Source organism: Nicotiana tomentosiformis, chromosome 6, assembly GCF_000390325.3.
Source record: "Nicotiana tomentosiformis chromosome 6, ASM39032v3, whole genome shotgun sequence".
Taxonomy (NCBI): domain Eukaryota; kingdom Viridiplantae; phylum Streptophyta; class Magnoliopsida; order Solanales; family Solanaceae; genus Nicotiana; species Nicotiana tomentosiformis.
Genome location: NC_090817.1, coordinates 92,608,115 through 92,624,145, shown reverse-complemented (window position 1 = coordinate 92,624,145; position 16,031 = coordinate 92,608,115).

The following is a 16,031-nucleotide window of genomic DNA, read 5'->3' as shown; positions in this document are numbered from 1 at the left end:
TGAATTATTATTATATCTTCTGTTCATCAGTCTAAAAAAAATACGTAGTTGATAAAATTTATCCAAAGGCATTTTGATCTTATGACATACCAAGAAGTCTTATTAACGTATTTCTTATGAATTTTATTCATTTATACATGTACATTGAACCATGACCAGTTGGCATTATATACGCGTATATTATATGTATATAGGATATGGGAAAAGGTTACGGCGTTATATACTCACCACCACCTGATCAGCTGGTATATGTTGATGATTTTGCCCACAGTGGTCGAGATGATATGATTGGATGCCCTCAGAGGCTTGATGATGTTATGTACACATATACCTATGCATGGTATGACATTTATACGCATATGCATGGCATTATAGATATGAAATGATTCACAGAGCTATTCAGACTTACATGTTGAGTCTTTTACCCCATGTTTATCTATGTCTTTTATTTACCGATTTTTATTGCTTACATACTCGGTACATTATTTGTACTGACGTTCCTTTTGCTTGGGGACGCTGCATTTCATGCCCACGGGACCTGATAGACAGGTTGAGAGTCCTCCAAGTAGGCTATCAGCTCAACGGGAGGTGTTAGTGCGCTCCATTTGCTCAGGAGTTGCTTATTTGGTCAATATGATTTGGTCGTGTATTGATTAGTATGGCAGGGCCCTGCCCCGACCTTTATGGTATTTATCTAATCTTAGAGGCTTGTAGACATATGTCATGTACGTGAAAGATTGTATGGCCTTGTCGGACTCTGCTCAGTATACGAGTGATTATTTTGGTCTTATAGGTCCGTATGTCATATATATAAGTTTGTATTATATGTTGGGTCGCCCAATGTTGAGTATTTCCTCATATTTTATTCTACTTATCTCACGTTAGCCTCTTCGGCTCATTTACCTATGATAGTATGATACGAAAGATACGTTACGTTGGTACTCGGTTGAGTAAGGTACCGGGTGTCCATCGCGGCCCATCGGTTTGGGTCGTGATAAAAGTGGTATCAGAGCAGTTCTGTCCTAGGGAGTCTACAAATCGTGTCTAGTAGAGTCTTGTTTATGGGTGTGTTGTGCACCACATTTATAAGCAAGAGACTACAGGGCATTTAGGACTGTCACTATTTTTTCGTATTCAAGATCGTGTGGCAGAGCTCACTTGTAAAAATTCAAACCCCTAAATTCTATTTTATTCATAGTACAACGATACCTACATCCAGAAAGACGGTTGGTAAGAGATATAGCTGTGGAAGAGTTGAGTCAGAGGAACTAGATTTTGCATCATACTTATGATGAATAAATGTGAGGTCTTCAACAGATTATGTGTGTACTAAAATATGTAAGCTTCTTGATAAGGATCCGTAAGACATAAATATCTATCCACCCATTTGGTAAAAAGAATAAGAGAATGTGAAGGTAGATACAAGTTTCAACAAGTAAAAGAAGCAAGGTAAAGAAGGGTACAAGGTACCTAGTTAGTGAAGATTATCAATATTACAATTCAGGGAGAGAAATATAAGCATTTTGGGTTACCTTCAACAGTAACAAATATATGTACAATTGGCCACACCGATCTCAGTTATACCCTATGGGAGTTAACAGATATGGCTTAAGAGAATGACGAGATATCAGGATCTGGTTGGGGTTAGAGTAACCCAAAATGGTGGATGGATTGTTAGTATAGTTGACATTTTCGAAGGATAGTGCAAACGTGGTAATGGATCTCCTTGTGAGACACTCAGATAGTGCACTCTAGAATTGTACAGTCAGATATGAATACTAGAATATTCAGAAAATAGGTAGTGGGAATCCTAGAATGATAAATATTATCTTAATATGGCTCTCGTCCCTAGTAGAGAGAGAATGTTAGGCAACCCGATGAGCCAGTGGATGGAGCAAGGGGAGCTAAAAGTAAAAGAGTATCTTGTTGAAGTTTCAGAATAAAGTGATAGACAAAAATATTAGCAGGGTAATAAGACGAGAGATAATGAAGCATTATGAGTAAGATGTGATGCATAGATAACAGCGGTATATCAAGTGAAGGAAAAAGACGAGAGGTGACAGACATTAAGACAACAAAAGAGTATATGTCATAAAGTCATATCCTCATTTCGAGAAATAAGTTCGTGGCTCCAACACGACTACCAGAAGGAAAAGCTAGACCCCAGAATAATTGAAACCAGTATGGGCTGGTGAACAAGATAAACTAAATATGAATTAGGGATCAGAAGATTTGATAATAGTCGACATCATGAGAATTTCAAAGATCGCGTTCCAACAATAATAAAATAAACAACAGAAGAATGACCTTTAAAGTTCATTCAGGAAGACGCTTCCCTAAAGCAAGCAATGTGAGAAAAGTTAAGCTTAAGGGACTATGTGTGCTAGTTACACTAAGTATCATCCTTGTGAGTAAGGAATTTTGTTATCCTTGATACCGAAGGATTACCGCAAGGTGAGTAAGGGTCATCGATGATGTGAAAAAATGCCAAAGATGAAGAGGTAAAACATTTATAGGTAGATCGTCGTAACTCTAAATCTTAGTGCTCCCCTAGAGGGGAGGGGATGGGGAATATGGAGTGATGTGTCATTAAGTCAGAGTTAAGTGGTTCTAGTAACTATGGAATGGAAAAAGAAGAATGCGATAAAAAATGAGAAAGGAACGAGACTGCACTTATTCAAATCCCACAAATATGCTACGATTCCAAAATATTATGCAAGCACGATGTCTAGGAGAGGAAGTAAGGGTTCCTGCCCGAGATGTTATTGATAAATAAGGAGCCAGTGCGAGACGTAAGTTAAGATAAAGAAAATAATCCAAGGAAGATTACGTGGAATATTGATATGAGAATGAGCCAATGAGTAGTTAGTTGTTGATTCGGGAAGAGCCTAGTTATGGCTAGACAAGAGGATACAGATACATCATCAAATCATGCAAGATAAAGATAGTAAAACCCAATATAGTGAATTCAGCCTCGCAATTATGACATTGTAATACATGAGATATATTCATATAAGAGTTGGGGTGGTTAAAGGTGTCGTATAAGTGTTAAGAAAATAAAAGAGAGTGCCACTGGGAAACAGTCAAAATATCAGTTCAGAAGCAACTCTACAAGCACAAAAACGTGGAGATAAGTAACTACGGATAATAATAGGCGAGGAAGAACATCAAAAATTCCATCAAGTATACGATGTGATAAGCTTGCAGCTTTACAAAAGTCAGAGGATCCTCCCTAAGTACTACAATGAAAGACTAGGTGAGGAAATAAGGAAGAAGGCTTCAACCTAATCATAGTAACCTGAAGAAGAAATGGTAATGTAAAAATAGTCTCACGATAACATTGTATGCACTCCATAAGAAAGTGGCACCTACCGTGGCTAATGAACGGGAAGTAAAATCAAAAGTAATATTCGAGATCATATGAGTTTCACAAAAAAATTTCAGCATGCGTGGGAACTAAGACAAAAGCTAGTTAGAAGAGTACCAGCCTCATAAGAAGTCAGCACGAAGCTCCCACCGGATTGTGTGTGCACCAGAGGTGCAAGTATTATAATAGAGCTTCAAGTTGTGGATGTGAATTATACCTATATGGAAGGGAGGTCATGAAAGAGATAGAAGATGTGATGCGAGATTTTAAGGTAAGTAAGGTAAAAGTGGACAATGTACGAGATACTGAAATACAGAAGGTTATGAATAGTCCATACTTCGGATAGAAGGCTAGAAGCGCTGGGATTCAGTATCCAGGAATGATAGCGGTGTCGTCAGTGGCATACTTTCCAGCCTATGGTTTCTATGTATCGAGAGGTCTAGTTAAAAGAGTAAAGAAGAGTTAGAGACGATGTGATGTCTCGCTTGATGTTCCAGAATAACACAAGGAAATCTATGGTGCAAGCAAGTTGAAGGAAGGTTGTGAGTAGTATAAATAGATATGTGTAGGTTGCAAGCTAAAGTATGGTAAAGCGACAAGGTTTTAGGAAGACATGAGTAAGGATAACAAAGGGCGAGTGAGAAGGTGTCGAGAATGGATAAGTCCTCGGGATTATGCCCATGAAAACAAGAGAGCTAATGGTTTCTCTAAGTTATAGAAAGCTCAGTATAGCCCGAATGAACTCAAAGAAGTGTAAGACTAATAGCATTTAGAAGAGATGGAATGCTGCCGTGGTAGTAGAATAAGGGATTAAAGGACTTAGATTTATACATATAGGATAATCAACGAGAGTAACCTGGAGTTTGGTAGCAGACCTCAGTAATGGTAAATCGAAGTAAGATTTATGGTATAGTATGACCTACTTAGATGCAGTAAAGCCATAGACGCCCAGAGGGGCAGATAATCATAATTCCATATATGTTCACAAAGTGAGGCCTAGAGATTGGCTAAAGGCTGGAGGAAAAAGGAGAGAAGAGTCGCATATGCACACATACAAAGACAAAGTCATACAAACTGCATGATATAATGTAGCAATAGTTATGAGATTGGAAGAATTCCGACCACAAGTCATGGTGTGAGAAAGAGGCCTAAATGGGTGAATGCCATGGACTTTTGGATTTATTCACAGAACAGTTGCCTAGATGGCTAAGACAGTATTAAAATCATTCGTAAGAGTTATCCGGTTATAAAATATTCGAGGACGAATGTTCCAAAGGGGGGATTGATGTTACACCCCGTAGTGTTGTACGTTGGATTTGTCGTAAGATAATTGACATCGACTCAAGGACAAGAGTTGTTACATTTCGCGTTTTTATATGTTAAAGTTTCATCGTAAGTTAATCGATGTAGACTCGGGGATGAGATTATTTTTGAGGTTATAAGCATTTATGCTATTTATAACAGGCGACAAGTAAGTGCCATGAAAGTTAAAGGGTAAACGAATCAAAGAAAATGAGTTTCGTTGAAAGTTGTTAATTTGGGATAAAATACGATCCGAGCTATAATACCCAACATTTATGGACTAGTGCCATACAAGGTACTACATGACCATGATAGTAGGGTATATAAAGTGTGTTAAAAATGAGTAGTATTTTAAGTAATTTGAGATATTACCTAATTATGTGGATAATTAAGTAATTAATAATTTTTTTATGGGAGATTAGCTACTTAATCATAAATTTTGGATAAGCCTAATCACCCCCCCCCCCCAACATGGCAGCAAACTATCCCAAATTAGTGACTCTTAAACTTATATGGTAAGGTGGCAAAGTTAGAGGGTTATGTGGCTAAGTCACCACATGAAGTGGGGCCTACACCCATTCAAGTATAAGACCTCTCTAATTCAAAGAAAGGTGCATATATCAAAATTGTAAGTACGGATCTTCAACAAATTCAAAACAAGATTTCTTAGCATCTTAGCAACGTGAGATTTTACAATTTTAAGGGAGTACGGTGCAATCTTTCTCAAGAATATCATACAAATTTTTCCCTACTCCGATCTTGTCGTCACGTGTTATCGCGATTGTCGTGTGTTAGAGGGATTGTCAAGAGAAACGGCTCAGGTATGTTAAGGCTATCCCTTATTTCTTTTTGACATGATTCATAAGATACAAACGAAACGAGCAAAAGCACAGCTTTCATAAATGACTCTATTCATAGAAGTACAAGGGGTGCCTATGTTCTTGATTCTCCATGTGAATTATTATTATATCTTCTGTTCATGAGTCTAAAAAAAATACGTAGTTGATAAAATTTATCTGAAGGCATATTGATCTTATGACATACCGAGAAGTCTTATTAATGTATTTCTTATGCATTTCATTCATTTATACATGTACATTGAACCATAACCAGATGGCATTATATACGCGTATATTATATGTATATAGGATATGGGAAAAGGTTACTACGTTATATACGCATCACCACCTGATCAGCTGGCATATGTTGATGATTTTGCTCACAGTGGCCGAGATGATATGATGGGATGCCCTCAGAGGCTTGATGATGTTATGTACGCATATAACTATGCATGGTATGACATTTATACGCATATGCATGACATTATAGATATGAAATGATTCATAGAGCTATTCAGACTTAAATGTTGAGTCTTTTACTCCATGTTTATCTATGTCTTTTATTTACCGATTTTCATTGCTTACATACTTGGTACATTATTTGTACTGACGTCCCTTTTGCCTGGGGACACTGCATTTCATGCCCACGGGTCCTGATAGACAGGTTGAGAGTCCTCCAAGTAGGCTATCAGTTCAGCGAGAGGTGTTAGTGCGCTTCATTTGCTCAGGAGTTATTTATTTGGTCAATATGATTTGGTCGTGTATTGATTAGTATGGCAGGGCCCTGTCCCGACCTTTATGGTATTTATCTAATCTTAGAGGCTTGTAGACATATGTCATGTACGTGAAAGATTGTATGGCCTTGTCGGACTATGTTCAGTATACGAGTGATCATTTTGGTCTTATAGGCCCGTATGTCATATGTATAAGTTTGTATTATATGTTGGGTCGTCCAATGTTGTGTATTTCCTCATGTTTTATTCTACTTATCTCACGATAGCCTCTCCGACTCATTTACCTATGATAGTATGATACGAAAGATACGTTATGTTGGTACTCGGTTTAGTAAGGTATCGGGTGCCCGTCGCGGCCCATCGGTTTGGGTCGTGACAAAAATGATCGTGGATGGATGGGACGGTTCGTCGTTATTGCTACCAGGGATATCATCCCGATCGTAACTCCAGCTTTCCCCAAATCATGGAATCTTTTCTGTAAGTCTTCAGATATTCGTTTCCTTTCTTCGTTAAAAGATAATTTCTTATTTTGCTGATTTTTTATTTTTTGGCTTCCTTCATTTTAGCTACCTGCTGGAAACCAGCACGGGTTCACGGTCTGGACCGATGAGTTCAGAAAATTCTGGATATTACAATTCATCTTTTTACAGGTGGAAAGAAATGGCTCCCAAGTACGAGTGGAGAGCTAAGAACCATGGTAAGTAAAATTTCTCTCTCCCCCTTTTTTCTTTTATCTCGGTAGTTTAAGAGCATTGTACTTAATCATATTTTTACTTGCGTAGGAATCCCGAGGGGTTCCGTCATCTACCCCGATGTCGACGCCATAGATGACCTCGAGGAGGCTAGAAGGGTGTTGTAGAATGTACTTGAACGAAGCAGAGCTCGTGGATCTGTACGAACCTCCGGTGAGGGTACCTCCTCTCGGAGTCCCCAGTCCCAGTCTAAGAACAAGAAACCGAATAGGAGGCGTTTCTCCTCGGATGGGACTCACGAGAAGAGAGTAAAGAAAACGCCAACCAAGCCGGCCATAATAGTCCTCGATGACGAAGGGGAAGCCAATGATCCTTTTCTCCTTTGAAGGGAACACATAGTGTTCCCTTCAGAGGAGAAAAGGATCTTCATCACCTCAACCGGATGCTCAGTCGGGGTAGCTTCAAAACCCACAAGCAGAGGAAGTTTGGGCGCTCTAGGGTGAAAGGGACTTGGTTGAGAATGATGATTCTCTCTTCCCGGTCCCTACTGCTATCTCCGGTCCAAGGAGTTTGGACCCTGATCTTCTTCTGCCCTCAACCACTGAGCAAGCAACAACCACTACTCCTTCTGCCACAACTGCTTCTTCTCCTTCTACATCGACATCTCCATATCCACCGACACCAGCTGTTCTTTCGCCACCAGCACCAACTACATCTTCTCCACCGGCATCTGCTGAACAAAAAAAGGAATTTCTTCTCCTTAGTCTCCTGACCACGGGAACTTGAGGAATACCTATGCTACACCTTCTCAAGATCCCCAAGGAAGGCGAAGCACCACTCTTTCAGTTTCGAAGGAATGCCATGTCCTCTCCAAGCGGGTGGTTATATGACAAAAGATTGCAAAAAGATGGGCTTCCTTTCTGGGGAGTGCTTGATAAATAATAACATGTACTGTTTGGCGCAGGTACCATCCTAACTTCCTCCTACTTCTTTTTCGTTTACATGTTGCAATGATAAACTTATCTCTAACATTTTTAGGCCAACCTCCTTGCTTCTGAGGGCCTGTAAAGTTTGATCCTGGATAAACAAGGACTTGCTTCCGAGCGGGATCAACTTTTGGCTGAAAGGAATCTGCTTGTCGTTCACCTCCTAGTGCTGGAGGCAAAAGTTGCACAGATGGACGATCTTGAAGCTCGGTTACATTAAACCGAGCAAGATAAAATGGTCCACAACCAAGAAACTGCCCAATTGCACAAAGACCTCAGAGAGGCCAAGGCTAAGTGGGTCAAACTTCAGGATGCTGTAACCGCCGATGCCGAGCGTGAGTCTGCCTTCGAGGAGCAAATTAATAATTTCAAGGCCAACGTATGCTCCAAAACTAAGGAGGCTAATGTTGATGAGGAGAAAAGGGCCAAAATGGAGGAGAGGCTCAAAAGGGTCATGGAGCAAAACCGGCTTCACTCAAGTACCAATATTGAGCTTGATTCCCGACTCAGCGCAATGAAGGCTGAGAGAGAGGAGCTCCAGGATGAAACTGATAAGCTACAAGAAAAACTCCAAGATCAAGAAAATTCTCTCGTCTAAGAGAAGACTTAGGCCATATACCATAGGAATAGGAGGACTTTTGAGGAGGCCAAAGTGAGCATCAGCGATATTGGCAATTGCATTGCCAAAACCTGGTAATTAAAGTTAACTGCTCGTGAAAATCTTCCCGCTCGGCCTACTGTAACTGACTCCTCGAATAGTAGTTCCGAGTATTCGGGAATTGAAGGAGAGACCGAAGAGGATGCGGGCCCCAAACCGGCAGGGGAACAACATCTTTTCACTAGAGAGAATGAAGATCCTTCTCCCCCTCGAGTTCTGGCAGCAAAGAATAATGTAGAATTTTTTCTTTTATCTTTTGTAATTATGCCAAAACTTTTATTGAGTTTGACACTTTAATAAAAGAATTTTTTGCTTAAGTGTTGTACAAAAAAAATTCTTTTTATGTTTAGTTGATGAAGTTTCGGGTATATTTTTTCATCTAATAGCTTCTGATTTCGGGCATAAATATTTTCGGAATCTTCCCTTTACTATGAGGGTTTCATAAGAGAGGACCTTATGTTTACAGTGTTCTTGAAGAGGACGTCTCCTATTCATTACGGCACAAGCATTTGAAATTTTTGTTAACTCTCAAATGACAAAATAAATTAACTTAAAATTTGGACAAGAAATAAGACAAGAATAAAAATGACTTTGATTTATTCCCTTCTATCTTTAAGAGTATTTTCACATAAACATTCATTTTCTTAAGTAAATAAATCTGCCAATGCATGTGGCTAACTTGTACAACTTATAAATCAAAATCAAAATAACGAAAAAACAACATTAAAATTTTTAGTAATAAAAATAAGCACAAGACCATAGGAAAGAGAGAGTCGAGAGGATTTGTAGTTTTTAGAAAGCTTTTGTTGAAGAAAGTTTTGTAAAACTTGACTTTTAAATTATAAAATTTATTTAAGAAATAACTTTTAGTAAAAAAATTACTTTTAAAATTAGTTGTTTATTTCTACACAAATTTTAAGTTTTAAGAGTTATATTATTAGGAAAGTTTTTAGATTGTAAAAGAATCAAATATACCATACATGGTAGTCTCCGTTTAGTTTTGGCAAATAAAATGAGTAGATCTTTGAACCGTGAACAACACGTTATTTTGAACACCCTGAACCGCCGGACTGCCTTACTCAACTGTGTTAAGGATGTTCAAAATATAATATATAGTCATATAAAGTAATATTTAATTTATACACACAGTATAATTTTTCGACGAAGGATGTACGTTTGACCACCCTGATATATGACGGTTACGCCACTTATTCTAGCAAGATAGTACCAATTGCACTAGATACAAAAACAAATCATGTATTCCAAATCTTGGAGTAGATGTGTGTGTGTTAGCGAAAATTGTAGATAGTGGTCTCTCTCTACCTGAAGGTTTTCAATACTTTTGTGCCATTTAGGCTATTACAACTGCTAAGATTGACGTACGTTCTTTGTACAACAGGTTTTGTCATCTTCAGTTCAAATCCAATACGAGAACTGCAAATTAATGTCTGTGTATTATGCGATCAATTTTTTTATATCAATTAAATTTTATGCAGCCTGCGTTCATTTGATTCCAGGGGAGGGAAAGACAACTAACTGCACTAGAAATGTGTGTTTAGTCCTCCTTTTCTCTCTCTCTTTCTTTTTTCTTAAGCTGCAAAATTAAACCAGTACAATTAAGAGAATAATTGGACGGGAAAGGTATTTTTTTCAGGACCATCCTCGTATTAGGCGCTTGTTTCTTTATTACATTTTGTCGGAGTCTGATGATTGAACACTTACGAGCCCGTTTGCCCATAAAAACAATTTCACTTTTTTTTCAATTTTTTTTAATTTTGTTTTTCGAAATCAGTATTAATTTCATTTGTAGATGAATTTCAGAATTTTTTTAGAATCTTTTGAAAATTTTAAAAACTTCAAAAAGTTATTTTTAAAATTTTCACTTCAAATCCTCACAAAATTTAAAAACAGTTCCAAATTATATTCATGACCAAACACTACTGTAATTTTCAAAGATCATTTCACTTAAAAATTATTTTTACTTTTTCTTTAAAATTTCACAATACTTATATCCAAACGCCCACTTAGCGATTCGACAATTTTGAATTTTGATATATAAATTAACATTGTTAAGTCCTTAATTGTTGTCAACTAATTTGTTTTATAGAGGAATCACTAAGCTCTTATACACCTAACTGTTGAATGATCAAGTACAACTTTTTCCTTTTTTTTTTATTTAATTTTTTATATGTTTGAAATTTGGAGCAAATATGATTGCAGCAGCTCACCAGACTTTCCAAACTTAAACAAATACATAAGGACAAATAGAGGGGAGTAAACCAATCCTCCGTTACTTAATCATCTTTCGTTATCCCCAACAACCCATTATTACGAAAAGAAAAATAAATAAAATAAAATAACTAAAGAGGGGAAAAGAGAGTAGCAAATATGTTTTAGTCCATTTTCCATTACTGATTGATTATTTTCAGGCAACTTACACATTTAACCGATCAACCAAAAGTAATTACATCTAATAGTCAATATACAAAAAATATAAACTGGTTATATATAAAATAGGTATATATTTTATATATTATATATTAATATAAAATATATATATTTTTTGATTATTATTTCTTAAAACGATATAATTCTTTTAATATTAAACATAATAATTCGCGAATTGTTGCCGACAAGCGTCGTACAGCAATCTAACTGCAAATGATATGATCATACTTACTACCCAACATCCCACTGTAGAGCCGTCAAATAGGCCGGCCCACCCATCCCTAGCAGGTTGGACGATGTAACAACTCAATCCACTCCAACACTCCTTTTGGAAGGGCCTTCAAATTGGGGAGTTTGCACGAATAGAATGATTTGACACCACTGTTTATACTTATTATTGTTTCCATTTAAGAAAATTTGGCAAAAAATAGTTTGACACTACTGGAAGAAAGAAAAAGTTTCACTTGCTTAATTGCTTACAATTTTTCTTTGTAATGATTGGTTTAGGACTTGGCTTAAAAAATGGTTTCTCATTTTACACCGTCCTTTATTACGATCAGACCTCTGTATAATAACATCCTTATATAACAAACTTCACTATAAAAATCAAGCTTTTCCAAAACCAATTTTTATGTTATGTTATAATATATGTTCTCTATAATATCACTTTCGCTATAACATCCAAAAAACAATTGGAACAAATGAGGCTATTATACAGAGATTTGACTGTACTTCATTTTTTCCCACAACAGTATTTATTCGCATGATATACAACATTATTCTCTTATTATAAATAATGTGTCAGCTTTGTATAAAAGTGTAATGATGTATATGAGGTGTTTATACACACTTCTACACTATTTTACAAAATTATATAGTGTTATATAAAATTATACAAAAATTAAGTCTCATCTCCGACAAACTTCAACTCTAGAAAAACATCACAAAATATTTTAAATCTTCACCTAATAGCTTTAAATTTTAACCACAACTTCAAAATGACATCCCCAAATGACTTTGTTAAAAATTTCAACCAATCACAAAACCCATTTGTGAGTATTTAAACTTTAAAAATTCCAACATGGAAGTTTTAAATTTTTTTACTTTAACAACGTTGGAGCTGCTTAAGCAACTGCACGAGGCAGCAGAGGGGCATTGAATCAGATATTAATAAAGCAACCGCACGAGGCAACAGAAGAGCATTGAATCAAATACTATTAATCAAGCATCTTCGCTTCTCCTCTTTGAAATCTTTGAGTCCCGCAAAACCAGATAACAATTAAATTTATATGTGGTTTTAAGGATACGCGGATTAATTCAATACAAATGATAAATTGCGTTGGATTAAACAGATAAATGACGTAATATATTATCAAACCAATTAAGGGGAGTGATCCCGGACTCAGTAACAACTTTAATGAAATGCCTACCTTCGGTCCCGGGCTCACAATAATGAAGAACTGATGAACAAAAGTAAGAACTTTGAATAACAGAAAATAAGAGTATATTTCCTTGATATGCGTGTTACAATCATGCCTAATGAATAGTTAGACTCCCCTTTATATAGTAGGGGAGTTTTACCTTAAATACAATTCCAAAAGAGGTAAAAATCTTCCGTTTTACTAATCACTGATTTTCTGCCGATACGTGCCGATATTCACACCGTAACATCCGGTTGGGCACGGATATCGTGGCTCTTTGTTTGTCGTGCTCTATTATCTAGTAATGCTCTCCGAAGTTTTGGGGTTCGAATCGGACCTGGGGGACATGGCCCCGATTCTTCCGAGGGCAGGTGTTTTGCCCTGACCCCGACTCGAGAGGCTCATTGCCTTGATTCCGGTTCCTAACAGTTATATATCTGCTTTGTTTACTTCATCTGGAATCGAGGCGTCCACAAGGCTCGGTTTCGCCCGTATACAAATAGTCCTTCATTTCTCAGAGAGTAAGTTTACGGAAACGACGATAAACGACATATGCACTTCGATTCCTTCTTCAATACACCGTGACAGAAACGACAAATAATCTGAAACGTCCCGTCAGTCGTGTCATTATGACTTCAAACACGCGTCAGCTATTGGCAGGTCATCCCTGAATGCGAAACGGCGCAAAACCTCTATAATACTTTCCTCATTCGTTCATTCTTTACCTTTTGACCAAGCTTCTACCTTCGAGTTTTCAGGATATCACTACCCTTCATCACACTCTAATATTTTCACCTCCGCTCTTCAAAACTTCTCACTAAGTTGCAAGTTTTTACTTATTTTCTACCCAAATCAGCGCACTTGACCTTTCATCTCTCAACCTCTCTTCATATTTTTCAAGCTTTTTCCAGATAACAATAGCTAAAACTTCCAAATCTGTTCCCCAAAATGTCGCTTCTCTTCTTCACAACCAACTGCTGAAATCGATGAGACTACTCCCGATGTGGTCGTCCTCGAGAGGTCTGCTCCTGACGCGTCTACTGTTGAACCTGCTGCCGAGCCTCCCTTGAAAATGCTCGTTTCCGGGGGTTGTTCGGTTGCTGATGACTTTAAGGTTGAGAAGCCCTCGTCGGTGCAGGGCCGGTGTGAGGGAGTAGCAAGATATATATGCTCCATTACCGAAGATGTCCTCCTCGCGGTCCGAGAGGACTGCAACTGGGCGGGTAAGGTCGCAGTAGTCCCTGGGCCTGCGGACTCCATCACTACCCACGTGGAGGGTTATCTAAGTGTTTACTCTTATCCCTTCACGTTGGGCCCGGTGGAACTGGTTATCTTGGATTTCTGCAAGAGGTACGAAGTATGCCTCGGTCAAATCCACCCGTCACTGTGGAGGATCATGATCCTCCTTCGTTATTTCATGAACAAGACCGAGCCTTGTCGGTTTACCATCGATCACCTTCTTCGCCTATACAGTCCTCAAATCTTTTGAGGGGGACTAATAAAGCTCACACGTCGGGCCAGTAAAGCCCCATTCTCGAGCATCGATGAGGACCGGGACCAGGGCTGGTAGGGACATTTCGTTCGGGTGAAGACCAAGACATGGTTCCCCCCGAACGCATGCCGTACCCCGAGAAGTGGAACACATCTCGTAAGTATAATTTCCCCTTGAATTCCATTTTACCTTCATCTCCTATTTTCTTACTGGTATTTGTGGTGGTGCAGCCGTCACTCGAGTTCCAAATGCGATCCCTCAGCTCAAGGATTAGATCTAGGGTATATGTTCATAGATGCCTTATTCCGTGCGCTCATGACAAAAACTCTGGAATAGGTAACATCTGGCTCTCCCATTCGCATCGTACTTACCCTCTTTTTCCTTTATTTTTCCCTTTGTAGGTTTTCCTAAAACCATCGAGCTTAGGCCTGCAGTAGGGGACGGGGATCTGTCCGTTGACCCCTCTATGTCGAGGAAGCTCGGTGCTGCAGTAGGAGAAAAGAAGAAAAGGAAGGCTCCGGGCTCCCCGAGCTCAGAGAAGAAGAAACCAAAGAGAAGGTTGGCCCGTAAGCCAAAGGAAAGTTCTAGTTCTCGAGCACCCGACTCGGATTCATTTTTTCGACTCAGAGATGAGCTCGAGGAAGATGACCTTTTCGTGGCCCACGTGCCGACATCTACGAGGCCGATCTCCCTTAGACCAGGGAGATCGATGAGGAGACCGGGATTGAGACTTTTCGGGATGCCGACCACGTTCCGAAGGAGGCCCCCGGTGTAATAGATATTTCAGGATCACCTTCTTATATCGAGTCCATGCTCGAGGAGGCTCGAGCGGGGAAAGAGAGGTCTAACGAAGGGGCTCATGGCGTGGACGATCCCCTTTGTTCCTTTTTTGATGGTATGGACTCATCCATATTGGAGGATTTTTATGGTCTGGGTGACCTGGAAGTGCCGAGGAAAGACCCGTCTTCAGAGGTCGGCGGGCTGAACTCGAACCCAAAGTTAATCAACCAGTTCCCTGCCCCGAGTATGGATCCCGGCCGTAAGATCTTGATAATTATCACTGTCCCGGAGGATGCCCGGGTGCTTTATGCTCCCGTGGGAGTAGCGAGATACCTCCAGTGCCTGGTAACCGAAGAAGACCAGGCAAAAATGAATGAGGTGGATGTGTCGTGCTTGTTCAACGAAGCGCAACAAACGCTGAACCGGGTAAGGCACCATTAATCTCTTTCATCCTTTGACTTAGTTCTTGATATTTCTCACATCTTCTTTCCTTTATCTTTTTTCAGGCCTCAGTACTCCCTCATGAAATCTTTATTTGGTACCAGGCTAAGGTTAACCAGCTCGAGGCTGAGGCCAGGGAGCTCGCCGGGAAGAGAGACATGTATAAGCTTCTCAGCGAGCAACACGAAGGTGTCGTTAGGAGTCTCCGGGACGAGTTGGATGTGGCTCAGAAGGAGCATGCCGACTTGGTGGAACAGGTTTTCGAAGTTAGCAATGACGACTTAGCCATGGCGACTAACGACCAAACCTCGCAGGTTCAGCAAAAGATTAACTGGATTGACCAACTCTAAGCTGAAATGAACAAGGTCTAGGCCATGGCCGATGTATGGAATGGAAAAATTGACCGGCTGGCTTCGGAGAAAGAGACCGGCCGGGAGCAGCTGGCATCGGTAGAGGTTCAAATCTGAGTGGCGAAAGAGAGAGTTGATGCACGGGCTCGATAAAATGAGGACCTCCAAGCTCAACCGGGCTCGGCCATTGCTGAACGGGATGCCCTTGGCAAGGAGCTCAAAATCACGAGGTCCTAGTCGGAAACAACCAGGACTGATGTTGAAGAGATAGTGGTCTTGTATAGGGCTGATGTTGAGGCAGCCGAGGCCTGACTGAAAGTCACTGTTGAGTAAGTGAAGCGATTATCTCGAAGGGAGACCCTCGAAGAGATCCATGCCCGAGGTTTTGATCTGTCGGCCGAGATCGAAGAGGCAAAAAAGGCTCGAGGTCGAGGCCAAGAAACTTGCTGAACCCGAGGGCAAAGAAGGCTCTAAGGGATTCGACGAACCCGAAGATGGAGAAGACCCCGACAATTCTGGTG